General features: G+C 37.4%; 1 pseudogene; it reads right to left on the bottom strand.

The window, feature by feature from the left end:
* Positions 1 to 4,365: 4,365 nt before the first annotated feature.
* Positions 4,366 to 16,202, bottom strand: part of LOC125962025 (RAD52 motif-containing protein 1-like) — a 31,450-nt pseudogene continuing 19,613 nt past the window's right edge.

Raw genomic sequence — 16,202 nt, forward strand, 5'->3', positions numbered from 1 at the left:
AAAAGTTCCCATTGGCCACAGAAAATTCACTTCAGAGATATATGCTTTTTGAAGAAGAATGTTCTGCGTGGCTGGGGAGAGCCCTGTGGTGGGTGTTCAGGAATTCTTTCTGCTTTACCATTTAAAAGAGCTAATAATGGTTGGGGAAACACCCACACCTTTTGCTCCCTGAAGAATTCGGTGCTAAACAGTTATTTGCAGCTCTGTGTTGCATACATTTTAAGCAGTTAGGAACTTTGCACATGAGCAGGAGTCAAAGATAAATTCAAAAGTGGAACTTCATGGACCATTCGCATATTGGAGAGGCATCAGTGGGATTCCATGACAATGCAAATTTGCGTGGTTTTGCTTGGTGCCTTTTATTGCCCGTGCCAAAGATCAGTATTATGGAAACCACAGCGTTTCATATATATGAGATACTCAAGTCTCTTGGCCTCTTTGTGCCTTAGTTTCCTCATGTGAAAAAAAAATAAATGGCTCTCAAGACAGATTTTCCAGAATTCATACTGGGCTTACACCCAGTTAACCTATGACTGCATGATGTTTCTACACACAGTTTTTTACATGCATTCATCTTCTATATCACTTAAAACTTGTGTAAAAACTGCATTCCATGCCAGGCCTGAAACATTCCAAAGCTCAGTTCTGTGAGTAAATTGCAGCCAAGGATACTACAAAAAAAGACACAAGCAAAAGAAAAAAGATATTCTTTCAGAACAGTTATCATTTGGCAATAATTCTAATTTATATATGATGAAACATAATATCACTACTCCCTCCATATTCTAAAGAAATCTCACTGTGGAAGATATTATGATTTATACTTTCATGATTATATATGTGGTACAGTAGATTCAAAATAGTAAATACTCATTAAATACTTGTGTTAAGTGATCTTTATTTCTCTAGAAAGGCGGCACTATTGACATTTTGGGCTGGATAATTCTTTGCTGTGGGAGGCTCTCCTGTACACTGTTGGATGTTTAGTAGCATCTCTGGCCTCTGTCCACTAGATGCCAGTAGCATATACAGTTCTGACAAGCAAAAATGTATCCAGACACTACCAAATGTCACCTGCTTGCAAAATCACGCTGCTTGAGAACCACTGCTCTATAATGATTCACTCTGATCTGTGTAATAATTCTCACATTAATCTTTGCTAGAGACAAAAAGGATTTGCTACAAAATTTTAGTAGTAGTTTTAATCATATTTCAAAATGAGTAACAAATTAATTTTATAAAAAATCAAGGTTTATAAAAATTCCAAATAAAATGAATTTATATTTGTAACTTACATAAATTGCAAAAAAGTAGTGGTTCAAATCTACATCTTTCGATAAACTGTCTTTTATTGCAGGATAAATCTCCAGGAAAAGAAAAAGGAAAATATTGCCTCAATTATCTATTAGATATCTAATTAGTAGGAATAACTAGTAGAGGTTAGAATGATAATAATAAAGAGGAAGCTTTTGTCTAAACTCCAAACCTTAGGAATTTTTATTTAAACCTTCCAGAGACCTTAACCCTGTCTTCACCTCTCTTAAGAGTCTCACCTTCAGGATCTTCATAAATTAAATATACAACTATAGAACTTGATAGATTTTGAAGGTAATCTTTCCTGAGCACAGAAGCATTGATTAGATTCCACCTTTTGTGGTCTCTTCAAATTGTAGATTATGAGTTCAAAGTTTTTATCTCTATATATCATTATAATTTCTAATATTAAAAGGAATATTCTTATATTTACACACTTCCCAGTATAGTTCTGTTTTGCTAGGCCAATTCATTAGAAGAAATAAAAGATACCCTTTCACACAACTTGAAAGGAAATTACTCCTCTCATTAATATATAGCTTTAATTCAGTAGTACACTTTCTATCATATTGACTTTTATTCAAAAATACCTACTCTTGACTATAGCTGACTATCTTATTTCCATTGATTCCAGCTTAGTCTCTCATTTCAACTGGTTGTGTATCACTGTCTTCTGACTAGTGTTTCCATCTCTACCCTCTCCTTTTCTAAGCCATCCTCCACGCGATCACCAGATTAACTCTCCAGAAGTGGTTCTCAAATACCAGCATCACTTGTGAACTTATTGAAGATACAAATACTCAGCCTTACTCTGGACCTCTTGAATCAGTAACTATGGGGCTGGAGCTTGTATTTACACAAGCCCTCCAAGTGGTTGGCTCTGTTGCAGGCTAAAGCTTGTCCTAAAGCACTGCTGTGGTAGCTTGGCATGTTATACTTGGTTTGGCCTCCAAAGCCCAAGATGATCTGCCTCTCATCTCCTACTCTTCCCACTTGTACTCTACAGGTACTCAGAGAATTTTTCCTGTGTTTTGTCTTTCTCCCACGTTCCTTTTGCAAGCTTACTCTTCCCAACATGTCTGTCATTGATACCCAATGGCCCTTCGAGGTCCCATTTAAACAGCATTGCTCTAGTAACATCTTCCCTGATCCAATTTGAAGTCTTTTTTCCCTCATTTGTGCTGCAATCCCCACTGATAGCTCTCATTGCCCATATTCATTTCTTTCTTTAAATATAGCTATGTTTGCAACCCATTTCCTCTGAGCATAAACTCCTTCAAAGTATGGACTAGATCCTGCTTATGTGAATCGTTTATCATACTTAAAGCCAACACCTGGACATAAAGCAAACTCAAATATGTATAAAATCAAGAAATAGCTGGGGAGTGGATAGAATGAGGAAATGACTCTTTGAAAAGAAATGTAGTTTTATTACTTCATGGAGCCTCCACAGCACTTTGTCCTTGTGGTTTGAGCTTATATGTTTATTTTCCCTGTGAGATCATGAGTTGCTAAAAGGAATCCTGTCTTACCCATCTTCATGTTTACAGCACTAGGCACACTGCTTATTAGCATATTCTTTTTTCGCTTTTTTATTGATTGGCATTTTTTTTAAAGAATGAGAATACTTATGCTAACATGAAATAATCAGATTATAAATTATTTCATAGTAGAAGTAATGAAGGGCCTAGTCCACTGAGCAGTTATCTTATTTCTGTTTCTCCAAACTGTGTTTGTAAGGTTTGGAGCCCAGATGGCAGAGAAGAGACTACTATAAAGGTGATTGCCCCTTAAAACTTGGAAGGTTTGATAATTAAAAGAACTATTTTTAGGGTCATTTGAGGCTCTTTATACCCACTTCCCTTAAGCCTTTTATATTGGCAAGAAGAATCTATTTGCTACAGAGGGTCACTCATTGGCTTAATAAGGATTAATGGCATACACAGCTTTGGATGCCATGGACAAAGGACAAAAACTGAGCTTTTATAGCAGAAAACACAGTTTTCTCCTTATCCCTAAATAAAAAGAAATACTAGGCAAGCATTTCCTCTTTGATAAAGAAGCTGGAGAGGGAATTCCCTGGCAGTCCAGGGGTTAGGACTCAGCACTTCCACTGCTGGGGACCTGGGTTCAATCCCTGGTCGGGGAACTAAGATCCCTCAAGTCGTGTGGCGTGGCCCAAAAAACAAAACAAACAAACAAAAGAACCAGAAAAAAAAAAGGCTGGAGAGATTTTTATTAGGGGCATTTCTGATATGCTTATTTAATGTAAACATTTCTGAATATACCACTTAACCATCATCTTAAACATTCTTAATATTGGCATCACAATTCCTGCCTTGAAATCCTTAACAACAGTTTGTTTTTTTGGTAACTTAATGTGTTCTTGACAATACTGATTTTGTTTTTAAGATTTTTATTTTTTTTTGAAATAGACCATTTTTAAAGTCTTTATTGAATTTCTTACAATATTGCTTCTTTTTCTTTATGTTTTGTTTATTTGGCCATGAGGCATGTGGGATCTTAGCTCCCTTACCAGGGATCGAACCCACACACCCTGCATTGGAAGGCAAAGTCTTAACCACTAGACCAACAGGGAAGTCCCTTGACAATACTGTTTACATAATTCATCTGCTTGAATATTTAATATTTAAATGTTAATTTAATTTAGATTAAATTATCAATGCTATAAGTTAATGGCATTCATATTAATGTAATTGTTCTCTATTTTCTTTCCTGTAGGTGACAATTTGAGGTTAACTTTAATTTCTCTCATTTCACTAAACCAACTTTTTTAAACCTTTTCTGTAAAGGCCAGATAAGTAAATATTTTAGGCTTTGCAGGCCACATACAGTCTCTGTCGCATATTTTTCTTCATTTCTTTTTTTTCTCATTTACGGCCCTTTAAAAATCACTTTTAACTTATTGGCTGTATAAAAATGGACTGTGGGCCAGATTTGATCCATAGGTCATAAACAAAATATAAATACAGATGGAGACTATATGAACACTTATATAACAAAGTTCATATGGGAGTCTATAATTGCTCAGACCTCATTCCCACTTTTCCTCTACAACTAAAGTGTATTTTTCTATCTATACCTTGTCTGTATAATTAAAAAATTAAAAATGAATAGGAGATATTTAGCGCTAGTGATGGGCTGGGGCCCTACACAGACTTACAGAATTGTAGAATTTTATTGCTAGAAGAAATTAAAAAGATTATCTAACTTGAAGCCCTTACTTACTTTATAGATAATCTACTTTATAGATAAGAACTCATAAATAAATATGATTAACTTACAAATATCGGAGGGATAGCAAGCCTTCAAATGAGTCCTTATGTAATTCAGCCAAATAATTTTCGCTGAGAATTCTGAAAAATGAAAAGGTTATTTCTGGATCAAAATGCAAAATAACTACAACTATATACTACATAGGACTAACTCCAATATGTGGAGGAAAGCTGGGTAATGGTGCCACCTAAGCAACCTAATTCTTATTTAATTTAGGGATGGTGATTTCTGCTCTGTTTTCCTTTAAACCTTCTTTTCACTTCCTCCTTTGTGTCTATTTCTCTACATCATGCATGTGCGCACACACGCGCACACACACACACACAAACTCACAACCCACCCACTCTTTCCCCCAAATCATATAATTAATGCCTACTCTCTAGATCACGAAGTCTCTGTTATAAACCAGCTCTGGGTGGCACCAACGTTGCAGAGCTGCCCTTCCCTCCTCTCTTTCCCCAAACCCTATTGGGAAGTCCCACACAGCACTGTATCAGGGCAAATGAAGCCATCTGTTTTTACCCCCATTAAAATTTTTTGAAAACTAAAATGTGCATAAAATATACATAACTGTTCAATAATTCAATTGAACAACTGTTCAACTGTTTAATAATTACAAAACAGATCCCCACGTAACACCATTCATGTCAAGAAAGAATCCTGCCAGTATCCCAGAAGCCCCCCGTGTGCCATTTTCCAATCACAACCCTCTCTCTGGCTTCCAGGAGCAAACTACTATCCTTACTTTAATAATAATTTCCTTGCTTTTTAAATATAGTTTTGCCTTTTCTCTATCAGTCATAAACAACACAGTTTAGTCTTGCTTCTTCTTGAACTTTATATAAGTGGAATCATATTATATGTATTATATGCCACATTACTTCTTTCATTCAACATTATTTTGTAAAATTATTTTATTTTTGCCTGTAGTGTTGCATGTGTTTTGCCTGTAGTGTTGCATGTCCAACTAAATGAGGCTTCTGAGTATTTGAAAGTGGCTAATGTGACTAAGGAGTTGAATTTTTAATTTAATTAATTTCAATTATTTTGAAATTAAAATTTAAAAAAACTGATACTAAATGTAATTATTGGAGAATGTTTTGGTTAGCAACAATTTGTATATGTGATACTACTTTTTCGACTGTAAATTTTATGAAATCTAAATACCAATCAAGTATTTGTAATAAAATTTAGCAACCAAATTGTGATTTCCAAGAGTTAGTATGGGAAAAAAATCTAGATTCTCTCATTAATTTTTATATTGATTACATGTAGATATGGTAATACTTAGGATATTTTTAAATACTTAGTATTAAAAAAATTAGAATATCTTATTAATAATGTATATAATGATCACATGTTAATATTTTGGATATAAGGGTTAAGTAAAAGATAATATTTTTTCATCTGTTTCATTTTACTTTTATTTTTAAGTGGCTACCAGAAAATTTAAGATTACTTATGTGGCTTGCATTATGTTTCTGATGAAGTGTATGACTTCTAAGTATGATTATACCACATTTTAGTCATTCAACTGTTGGTGTATACTGAGATTTTTCTAGTTTTTATTTATTAAAAACAATACTGCTTTGAACGTTCTTGTATTTGTATCCTGATACATATTTGCCTGAGTTTGTCTAGGATGTAATAGGGATACAAAATTGTTTCCCAAGAAGTTGTGCTATTTCAATTTAGCAGATTAAAACATGTCAAGTCTCCACCCCTTCAACCTCCAACAAAATTCCTAAGAATGATAGAAAAGATATAGCTTAAAAAATCACAACCTTAGCTCGATGTGTGGGAGAAGCTACACAAATGCTCCCCTACCAGAAACATCCTGGAGCTACCTACAGGGTGATCAGCTGGAATAGTGCGGTAGGAGCAGCCTACAGCACACATCAAACCCACATCTTCCCTCCTTGATCCAGGCAGCAAAATGTGTATTCTTCTGGGCAGGAGCAATTGGTGTTAGAAAGGGGGCAAGGTCCCAGAACGCTGGAAGAAAGTTATGCACTCCCTGACTAGCCACCAGAAGGCACCTTCCACCTCTGCCTTTTTCTCAAGGCAACCCATTGGGAGTAATAAGCCCCAAAAGCTCATTTCACTTCATCCCTAAAGCTGTGAAACAAAAGCAGCAGAATCTCCACTAGAAAGATGAATTACACTCAGGAATGACCAAACAATGTGAGAAAGCCTACTCCATTAAGGACAGAAAACAAAAACAAACATAAGACCTTATAGCCAATGAATAAGAGTTAACAAAGCACAAGACCTTAGGATAGCACAATTATTACCCTCAGGCAGATGTAAGCAGATAGTGCATCCATTAGTCAACTCAGGAATATACGAATGAAAAGTGTTAGCAATAATAATAATAATAAAAAACTCAGTGTATGAGCAGCAGAAATGACAGTTAAAGAATAAATTAGGAACCTGAGAGATCCAGCCAATGACTTCTCCAGAATGCAGAATCAAGGGAACAGGAACATTCACAGTCAAGCCTGACGCCTGGGTCTGCCTGAGGAATGTTAAGCCCTTTGCTTCCGCTGGTCTCACAATAAAGACTAGGAACATGCTGCGGGGAGGAGGGGGTGGTGTTTTGCACCTGTTTCTTATATCTGATAAGCAGGAAGGCACATAGCCAGTATCCCATGAGTGGAGTGAGGGAGTGGGAGAGAGAGGCAGTACAGAAGAAACTCTATAAGATGTCAAAGGTAGCTTTCTCTTGCCTGGAAGAATCCCCTTCCTTGCAGGTAATATTAACAGTGGTACATCCTTCAGGAGCCTTGGGGATCTGAGCACAGGCTATGTTGCCTTGTGAAGCTATTTCCATTGAGTTCTGCATTTAAAACGTCCTGCTTTTTACTCACAGTGTCTCTTGATCACATATTTATATTAATTCCATCTCATAGCTTAATTCCACCTCATAAATTAATTCTTTACTCATAGCTTATGAGAACTAAAATATTACTACCTGGAAACTCTGCAACTCAGTTATTAAGGTGGTTCATATTATACAGAATATAGTCACACACATTTTTAAAAGATCACTTAAACAAAAACAGAAAAGACTTCAATTACCACAAAGAACTCTTGGAGCCCTGAGCATGCTTCAGAGACCCTGACCTCAAATTGAAATTCACCATGTTAGAAGGAATCGCAGTGATAGTCAGAACACATGTTAGGGGGAATGGTCAACAGATGGTGCTAAGATTGATTGTTTTCTCACCTCTAAGTAGTGGTTTCATATTTCCATGGAAATGATGCAAAAAGAAAAAAAACAAATCAATATGTCCAAGGACATTTATGGTAACGCTTTTCATACCTTCCAAGGTAGGAAAAAACTCTACCCCCCCATATCTCATAACAAAACTGTAGGTATACATCAAAAATGATATACAAACGTCACAGGAAATGCTGGCATATGAAAAAAAGCTACACAAAAGTGGAACTCATATATGCTAATTATAACTTTGAACGTTGACAAGGATTCAGTAAGTACAGCAAAGAGATGGGGCTGCTCATCAACTCTTTATGGCAGTGTCTTCTCTGATTGGCTGATTCCCATATCACACTGGTTTGAGTTTGAATATCATGGTAGGACAGGGAGTAACCAAACAGTATGTATTTCAAATTAATGGGCTTTCTTTCTGTGAAGTTGTTTGGATGACAGGATAGAAGAAATTTTAAAAATAACAACGGTAAATTCAGCCTAGAAGCAAAGTTTAGACTGAGATTGAGTCAGTCACCAAAACATTACCCAAAAAGGAGCTTCAAATAAGAAATAGCTGAATAACTGAAATAAAATACATTAATCTGTAGAACTCTTTCTTCTTGATCGAAGAAAAAATTTTAAAACTATGGGGAATCAGAGTTAAAGCCAGATCTAAAACTTTCTCACACCAGGAAAATATCAAAAGCAGGCATGAAGGAACATTTAAGAAAGATCCATGTCTAACTTCTGACCAGGGTTCTTGTCTAAGGCAGTCTTCTGATTTTTACATTCATTTTTGATTCTGTATTATTGACAATTATCCTTCTCTCCACCTCTGTAACTTCTAGGAAATTGAGAGGGTTCAGGGTCTGTTTGATTGATTTAACCATATATATATATATAAAATGCAAACAATAGGCCTTTCTGGAACTGATTTACTCTCCTTCCCCTGCTTTCTTTCTCTCCAAAGTATTTAGCAATGCTTGAAATTATATCTATCTAGTTATTACACTTATATACTTATTTCTATATATTTGTAAATCCCCTGAGAACTGGGATACTTGGGCTCTTTCATTCCTGGGCCTGTAACCCTAGCATGTAAAACAGTTCTTGGCATATCGTAGATACTGGAAAAAAAATTATTGAATGAATTAAGAAAGTGACAAGTTATCAACTATCAGATACTTTTATTTAAAACAAATTATCAATTTATCGTCACTCATGAGGATAAGTACAGGAAAAAAAATGTCTTTCTTCTCCCTTACATTTGTGCCTCAATCTTTTGAGACAAGAATCTTTTGAGAATTTCATAAAAGCAATGGTTCTTTTCCCAAAATACTGCACTTTCTTGAACACACGCAAAAGTGTGCAGGCAATTTCGACTTGTGGATCATCCTTTTAGGGCAGAGGTCTGTGAATAAAGAGGACTGAACCCAGAGTGCCAAACTGGGATGGGAAATAAAATTACATCTCAGTTTTCACAAATCTCTAACTAAAATCAGCACTTGCTTCCGTTATGAATGTAGGCAACAAACCACAGTAGATCAGCAGTATAGTTTATTTGGTCCCCAATAGAAATCACAGGTCATTTCATATCACGTATATGCTGCAGATACCTTGAAATATCATTTATTCTCATCACTACCCTGGAGTTATAATATTTATTAGACCTACCACTATATCTTGTTATTTAGTGTGCTAAGAGAAGCATATTTATTACTATTTCACTAATTTTAAAAATATTCTGAAAACTATTTCAATATAGTTGGTTTTCTTTTTTTTCGATATATTTTGACTTATTATATATTTTAAAACACTATCCCAAGAACATAAGTTTCGATATATTTTGACTTATTATATATTTTAAAACACTATCCCAAGAACATAAGTTTCTGCAGCTTGCCAAAGATATATACACGGGGGAGCAGGAGGGAGGTTAAGAAATTCTGCTTTGCGGAACAACTGACCTCAAGTTAGGAGGTTATAAGGTATAAACCTCAAGCTGACTTAGATACCTTCAAACCTTACCAGACTCATGTTTTAGAGTATCGCCTCCCAAACTCATGCTTTTTAAAAATTAATTTTTAAATTTCAATTTATTTTTCAAAAATATGTAATATATATTCACATCTTAAAATTCCAAAAATACGTAGCACACAATTCAAACTTTTTCTCTTACCTCTGTCCCTCAATCTACCACCCACCTCCACTCCCAGAGGAAATTAAGTTATCTATTTCTTGTGCCAAATGACTTTCATTTTTCTTACAAGTTTGGGAAATAAAATCTCCAAGTTAGATACTATCACAGGAAATATAAACTACATATAGTATTTAGGAAATCTGTAAATTAAAAAAAAATTTCCTGATTCTAGCATTTTTTTCCTTACCAATATATATCAGACTAAGGGGTCACCTCTTTAAGGGTGGTCATAATACCTGTTTTTAGATTGACTGTTATGATTTTTTATTATTAATTCAGAAGTCATTTATGACTTGTATATTCAAGTTGAACTACGGATATGACCACAGACTGTCATGAAAAATTACTTTGAATGTTTTTTTCCAAAATCACTTATATATCTAAAATGACTTTTTCTACAAATCAATAAAAAAAATAGTAACAGAAAAATGGGCAAAGGACAGACAATTCTCAGATAAACTACAAATGTCCAGTAAACATATAAATATATTTAAGTTCACAAGTAATACGAAAAATTCAAATTCAGATGGAACCCCTTTTATTCACTCGTCAGATTAGCAAAAAAAAAAAAAAAAAATGTAGAATATCCAGTGGTGGTGGAAGTGTGTGGGGAAATGAATGTCATCACAGCATGGTGACTGGAGTATAAGCTGGCACCACTTTTGTGAGGGCAATTAAAATTTTATGACTAAATAGTCTTCACTCAAACAATCCCATTTCTAGATAACTATTCTATAGAAATAAATGACAGGCTCACAAAAATGCATGTACAAGGATATTCATTGTAGCAATGTAAGTAACAAGAAAACTGGACAAAATCTAAACATCCTTCAATAGGGGCATTATTAAACTGTGATACATTCATACTATGGAATATTGTGCATGAGTTTAAATGAATGGGGTAACCCTCTATGTACTGGGAAGGAAAGAAATCTAAGACATATCATGAAATGAAGGAATCAAGTGGCAGACGTTACTTATGTAAAAAAAGATAAGAAAAACACACAAACCTATTTGCCTATCTGTAAATATGTATGTACACAAAAGTATGGAAAAGAGTCTGGAAGGATTAATACTAAACTTAAAGTAGTGGGTGGGGGATTAGGGCACAAGAAGGGTTTTCACTATACCTGTTATTTCATTGTTATATATTGAGAATATAATCATGTATTACTTGTATAATGCAAAATAAGTTTAAATTGTCTCTTACTGATTTTAAAGAGGTCCTGCCAAATTTCATTTTTAAAATAAACACAGAATTTCAATCATTAGGTTGCTTTGGGATATGGAAGGGGAAATACCTTTTCTCACAGGTATTGACCTCAAAATTCTGGACCAAGAAGGATCTTACAAGGCAGTTAGCTTTTTGTATTCATATTTGGGGAGAGTATACTCACAGCTTCTCAGCCCAGCGGTATGCCTTCCATATACTTTCATCAATGTAAGAAATAGAGTTTCCCTGGAAATTTCTGTGAAGAACCGCAGTTCATATGCTTGAATAGGTAGGAAAAGAATGTAGAGAAGGAGGAAAAGAATCATGGCCACCTTGTGGGGAATATTCAAATGCAGAAAAGACCAGATTTATAATTCCCACAGCTTATCAGCTTCCCAGTGTGCACAATTAATAAAAAACATACTGTGAGGCCACTGGCACAAACAATGAGGCATCTCCTCAGAACTTGAACTTCCTATCTGTCCAATTTCTTGGATACATAATGCCAATTACTTATTTTCCAAAATCACTTATGTGTCTAAAATGACTCCTACAAATCAATGAGAAAAATGGCAAACATTTATCAATATCAGCAAATAAATATAAAGAAACCCTATGCCAGGCAACACCAAAGCTTTGGCTCAGTGCCCTCAGAATCTTTCCAGGTGTTAGCAGGCTACGGGCAATTAGAAATTATAGTAACTAATACGAAAATATCTCTTAAACATATTGCATAGGGAAAAGCACAAGTCACTGAGCAAGGAGTAAATTTATTACCTCATTAGAGGAACAAAATACAAAGGAAAGAGATCGGAAGGAAGGACACACATCAAAAGAGTAACAGGAGTTACCGTATTGGTGGTAGGGAAGTTGGGGTGGAATTTTCACATTTCATCCTATATACTTCTGTCACGTTTCTTTTTTTAAACAGTGAGAATGTATCCATGAATTAGATATGTTTAAAAGAAGCTGTTAAAAGCCTGAGGTTCAGTTTGAACCACTAACTCAGTGGATGACTGAATCTTTGGCTTTAGCATTGTCCTCTTCCCTCAGCAACAATGTAACTATTCAGTTTATAAGCACATTTTTCATGGGAGTCAGAAATAGGTCAAAATGGATACCTGTTTGCCCATCTGCCTGAGGGACATTTCCACTCAAACAGAGCCTTCTGGTTGCTTTATGCTCACCAATAAAAGATGCCTAAGACTGAACTCATCTCCTTCAAACTGACTGTGCTTCCCAATTGCTGTATTTCCACCTGTTATACCACCATCATTCTGCCCATCAACACATGTGATTTTTCTTTTTCCTGTACTACAATCCCCCAACTCTAGTCAATTACTACATCTTGTCAGTTTTTCCTCTGTAGTACTCTCAGGATTTTCTTTCTACTTCCATCACAACCACATTAACTCAGCTCCTTCTCACTTCACTCCTAGATTTTGCTAAAGCATTCTATTTGGTCTCCGTGAATCAAGATTTCCTCTCTGATCGCTCTACATATGAAATCTAAAATAAGCCCCTTGTTTTAATCATTTGTCTCTCTTGCTTGAAAACATTCATTGGCTCCTCATATCTTACAGCGTAACTTTCAAACCCCCATTGTCAGTAGTCAAGGGTTTTCATAATCCTATCTTTCATTGTTGCCTAACCCAATTCTTTACAGCCAAACTAATCTATTAAATTCTGATCATCCCTGCAGTCACACCGTTGCCTAGACTGTACTGCCTATTATTTCTCTGACAAATCACAGCCAATCTTTAAGTCCCAGCTGAAGATTTAGCTTATCCATGCAGCCTTCCGTGACCTCCATACCCCTGTGAGTACAGGTTCTGGTGAAATACAGCACCTATCTGTATTTCTTTTAATAATTATATATTACCTCCATTTTAAGGCATATCCCCTTTCTTCCCACTTGTCATTGTCATGTTCTGGAGACAATACCATATACTTCTGTGGCTCCCACAGTACTTAGCCCTGGGTTGGGCACAAAATGGGTGCTACATATAGGAAGCCAGGGAACAAAGATGAGTTCTAGATATAACTGAGGGATTGAATAACAATAATAGCTAACACTAAAATATATGATAGGCACTGATAGAAGAGCTCTACCTATATTAACTCATCTAAGTCTCCCAATGAGATTGTAGTCATTAGGAAAATTAGGAGTCATCCTATGAGACGATGACTACCATAATCCCCATTTTACAGATGAGGAAATTGAGTCATAAAGCTAATAAATGGCAGACCTATGTTAAAACCCAGGTAGTCTGGCTCCGGAATCTCTACTCTTAACCACTTTGTTGTATTACCACCAATGAGATGGGGAGAGGGACATGTTGCTGTAAAGAGGATGGAGTAAAGATGGGAGAAGAGTAGATGTTAAGGAATTAAATAATGGGGTAAAAAATAGAGAAGGAAAAAATAAGGGCAATTAAAAGTAAAAGACTGGAGGAGAGGGAAAAATAGTAAGAAGGAGAATGAAGATAAGGAATCATTGACAAACAAAAGGTGGAAACAGAAAGTCAGTCAATGTGGATTGGGGAGATAAGGAGGACCCAGGAAGACCTGAAGAAAGGCTGCCGTGTCAGGAAGGATGCAGAGAACAAACGAGGAAAGGGGATTCTTACATGATGTTGAAAGTGCCTATGTAGGCATTAGGCTCTGGCTCAGGCACTCTATGGAGCTTCTGCTTTGAGCTGAGACCGACACATGACAGCATCTCATTTTTGAAGGTACAGAGCTCACATATGCTGATGTTTGTGGTGGCATGCTGTTCTGGCTGCTTCTTTTCTGGGGTATATTTTACACCAGGAAGACCTGTGGATACTGAATACTGAGTTAAAGGAAAAAGAACTGTCTCAGATGGCCTTGGTTGCTGAGATATGTTAACTCTCAGGTCCACGCGTGGAACTGTAACTTGAGTCAGGTTTGGCTGTGCAAGTGTCATCTCAGGGTGTTTTAAGGGGGAGCTGTAGTCTGCTGTAGGGATGTAGAATGTCCAGCGTCCATAGTGGGTTCTGGAATTGTGGTTTGCTCTAGGTCCACATGATGAACAATGACGCTGGATGATGTTGAATACTGACCTTGATCTTTCCTTGTAGTTGGAACTGTCACCTGCTGCTGGAATGGAGATTGAACTACAACATGCTGAGGTGCCTCTGGAGGCTGATTTGGGGTCTCCTGCATGATTGGAGAAGGTAAAGTCTCCATATTGGATCCTACAATAACGGTAAGTTCCACATCCATAGGATGAATTGCGACTTGATTCAGGTTTGGCTGTTCAAGTGTCATCTCAGGGTGTTTTGGAGGGGGAGCTGTAGTCTGCTGTCAGGCTGTAGAATGTTCAGACTCTGTAGTAGGTTCTGGAGTTGTGGTAAGCTGCAGGTCTCTAAGTTTAACTGTGTTACTGGGTGATGTTGGATGCTCAGCATGATTCTGATCTGGTACTGGAACTGTCACCTCGGGATACAATGGAGACTGAGCTACAACTTCCTTAATGAGCTCTCATGGCTGAGCTTGGCTATGCTGCATGGTTGGAGAAGGTTCAACCTCCATACTGGATTCCAGAGTTAACGTAATTCCAGGTCCAAAGGTTGAACTGTGACACTGGGTGATGTTGGAGGCTCAGTGTGATCCTCATCTGGTGTTGGAACTATTGGGTTCTGATATACTGGAGGCCGAGTTACAAAAACTTCCTTAGGTGGCTCTGGGGGCTGGGTTAAGTTCTCCTGTATGGTTGGAGATGGTTCTTCCTCCTTAGTGGGTTCTGGCCTTATGGTCAGTTTAAGGGCCAAAGGTTGAATCGTGACCTCAGTGAAGGTTGGATGCTGAGCCTGAACTTGCTCTGGATTTGGATATGTCACCTCGGGGTATGTTGGTTGAGTTGGGGCTCCCTGCTGAACTGGAGAATGTTCAATTTCACAGGGTGTTGGATGATGATCTGAAACCTCTTGCTGGACTGACAAAGGTTCCAACTGCTCAGGGGACACTGTAGACTGAGCTGAGGTTTCTTGTTGGGGTGGAGAAGTTTCAACCTCCTTAGTGAACGCTGGAGTTACGATAAATGCAAGATCCATAGGTATAACAGTGACATCGGCCCCTGCAAAAGCTAAGCTTGATCCTGACCTCGAGGAGAAACTGTTGTCACATGATGCTCTGCAGAGAAAACTACAGTCACATTAGAGAGCTCTGGAGACTGAGTTGGAGAGGATTCAACCTCACCAGGAGACTCTGGATACTGAGCTGTGCCTTCCTGTTAAGGTGGAGAAGGTACAACGTCAGGAGCCTGTGGATGCTGATCTGGAATCTCCTGCTGTGTTATGGCAGGTATAACTTCTTCTCCAGGTTGCTCTGGATACTGAGCTGGGGGCTCCTCTTGTACTGAAATTTTATTATGTGTACCGGCTTCTGGAGATTGGGCTGGAGCTTCCTGTTGAACTGACAAAGGTTAAACCTCCTCAGGTGGCTGTGAAGGCAGCGTTGGGACCTCATGCTGTGTTGTAGAAAATTCTGCATTAATAAGGGGCACTGAGGGCTGAGCTGAAGGCTTGCGCTGATTTGGAGAAGGACCCACCTCTGGAGTGGTTCTTTTGTTATGGTAAGCTCCACATCTGCAGGTTTGACAGCGACACTGGATAAGTTTGAATGCTGAGCCTGAGGGTGACTTGGAGGTGAAACTGTCATTTCATCATGCTCTGGAGGTTGAGCTGGCTGTTCTTGTTGAGTTGGAGTAGGTTCCACCTCCCCTGAAGAAGGCTCTGGAGGCTGAGCTGGTTGCTCCTGCAGGGTTGCAAAAGGTTCTATCTCCACTGGAGACAGAGATTGGATCTACTGCTGGGCTGCCAAAGATTCTGCCCCATTAGGGGGCTCTGGTGACTGAGCTGAGGCTTCCTCCTTGGTTGCAGAAGTTTCAGCTTCTCCAAAAGCCTCTGAAAGCTGAGCTGGGGTCTTCTGCTGGGTTG

Source organism: Orcinus orca, chromosome 19, assembly GCF_937001465.1.
Source record: "Orcinus orca chromosome 19, mOrcOrc1.1, whole genome shotgun sequence".
Classification (NCBI taxonomy): domain Eukaryota; kingdom Metazoa; phylum Chordata; class Mammalia; order Artiodactyla; family Delphinidae; genus Orcinus; species Orcinus orca.